Source organism: Tupaia chinensis, unplaced genomic scaffold (genome assembly GCF_000334495.1).
Source record: "Tupaia chinensis unplaced genomic scaffold, TupChi_1.0 Scaffold000112_1, whole genome shotgun sequence".
Classification (NCBI taxonomy): domain Eukaryota; kingdom Metazoa; phylum Chordata; class Mammalia; order Scandentia; family Tupaiidae; genus Tupaia; species Tupaia belangeri.
The window spans coordinates 2,228,826-2,230,815 of record NW_006159576.1 but is presented as its reverse complement, the minus strand read 5'-3'; the positions used below and the strand labels follow the sequence as shown (position 1 = coordinate 2,230,815).

The following is a 1,990-nucleotide window of genomic DNA, read 5'->3' as shown; positions in this document are numbered from 1 at the left end:
AGATACATGTGCTTGGCCTTGAGCAAGTGCCCAGCATCTTTCTGTAAATGGGTGGGCTGCTTTATCAGTACAAAATGCAAGATGTACTCCTCCCTCAACACCCTCCCACTGGTGCCTCCTGCCCTGCACCCTAGAATCCCTGTCAGCTTACCCACCAATGCCCATCGGTCTAAAACAACCCCCGCTGCACAGGAAGGGTGGTGCCCACCTCCCTGATGGTCCATGGGGATTACATGGCTGTGGCGGTCATCTCCGACCTCTGACCTGGAAATCCAGCAGCATGGGCTACCGACCAGCATTTGAAGAACCAATGAACAATCACGACCTGGAGCTAAGTTTATTTTCTTTCTTTTCTTTTTTTTTTTTTTTAATTTTTCACAAAAAGCTCTGGAAGGCAAGTAATTTATCACTCCCCACTCCTCCACAAAATGGCACAGCAAGACAGACATGGATGGTGCTGGGAGCTCAGTTCACTTTTGCTCTCTAGAATTCTGCAGCAGGCCCAGGATAACCCACAGCCAGTGCTGTGCAGTCTGTGCTCCGAACATCGCCGGTGCTCAGTACCAGCAGTACTGGCAATGCAGCAGCACCAGCTGGGTGGTCTGTCCAGAAGAATCCGCCTTGGATCCTGAGAGAATGCAGGCAGGGCTTGATCTCAGGGCAGAGAACAGGTGCCGGGGCCTGCGGTCATCTGTCCTGAAGGCCTTGGTGACATTGCAAAGGTCAAATGTCTTGGCGTAGAACTAGGAGAGAGGCAGGACGAACCATGAGGTCGAAGCGCCTTTGGATTGCTGAAGAGATGACACCTTAAAGGAAATGCTGGATCTGCTGCTCATGATGCTGATTAAAAATAGTAACGTAGGCCCGGGTTCCAGACCTGAGCAGAGGCAAAGGCGGTGCTGACAGAGCCAGAACTTCATTCACAGTAGAACAGTTCTAACCTAAAGTTCTGGAATTTTAAGTCCAACAGCTTTCAAAAATGAGAATTCTTAAACCTGTCAGACCAGCTGACAGGGAAAAAGGAACAACAAAAGTGTTCTCAGTTAAACAAAACACAAAAATCAACTCAATCTTCCTCCACCAGGAACACCCAGCCATCTTTCGCCCGATTAGAAAACACAGTTAAAGCCAAGCACACGCGCACACACGCAAATATGCAAACGAAATACCACATACCGAAGGAAATCTTAGAAATTGCGGAAAGGTTTTTCACGAGCCCCCGGATGTCTTTCTGTTTTTCCAGAAAATTGAGTCGGGCTCTGACAGCTGTGTTTAAGCAGTGGGAATCAGAGCTGGATGAGACCGTCATCCAGCAGAGGGCTAGCTGCCTTGCTGTCCTGAGCCAGGACTCCCCTCCTGAGGAGCTCTGTGGCCTTGCAGCAGCCCCTACCCTGGACTCTGCTCCAAGGCCCTGCCCATGAGTGTAAGCATGAAGTCAGGTGGTCACCATGGGTGTAAGTGAGACAATCAGGTGGTCGCCATGGGTGTAAGCATGACGCTCAGGTGGTCGCCATGGGTGTAAGCGTGGCACTCAGGTGGTCGCCATGGGTGTAAGCGTGGCGCTCAGGTGGTTGCCATGGGTGTAAGAGTGGCGCTCGGGTGTTGCCTGCACAGCCCGCACTGTATGGCTGCCACAGTGCGGGGACTCTGAGGAAGAAGGGTTTAATGTGGAATGCTGGGGTGGGGATTCCTAGAGGCGATGCTTTACAACGTGAGGGCGTGGGAACATAAACCTGAGGCAAACCATTAAGAGATGCCCTGCATGGCAGATTGTGGAGTGGGAAGGGATCATGTTCTGCAGCTCTGCATTTTTCATCAGATCAATATTTGGGCCAGCTGGTGGTGTGGCGGTGAAGGCGGCTGGATCCCACATGGCCAACTGCGAAGTTAAAGCCATAGACCCGGCAGCTTGAAAAACATGCTGGGTGTGTGTGCACATGTGCCCCAAATCCCGAGGACAATAAGAAGGGATTGTGGTTTGTGTCTGCAC

At 51.5% G+C, this 1,990-nt stretch overlaps 1 long non-coding RNA gene across 1 annotated transcript; it reads right to left on the bottom strand.

Annotated features, from left to right (window-relative positions):
- Positions 1-331: 331 nt before the first annotated feature.
- On the bottom strand, positions 332-1,299 carry LOC106734412 (uncharacterized). The gene is made up of 2 exons (XR_001370036.1): positions 1,177-1,299; positions 332-1,007 (listed from the first exon to the last, which is right to left on the bottom strand). It is a non-coding gene; the product is annotated as an uncharacterized LOC106734412 (long non-coding RNA).
- Positions 1,300-1,990: the final 691 nt, after the last annotated feature.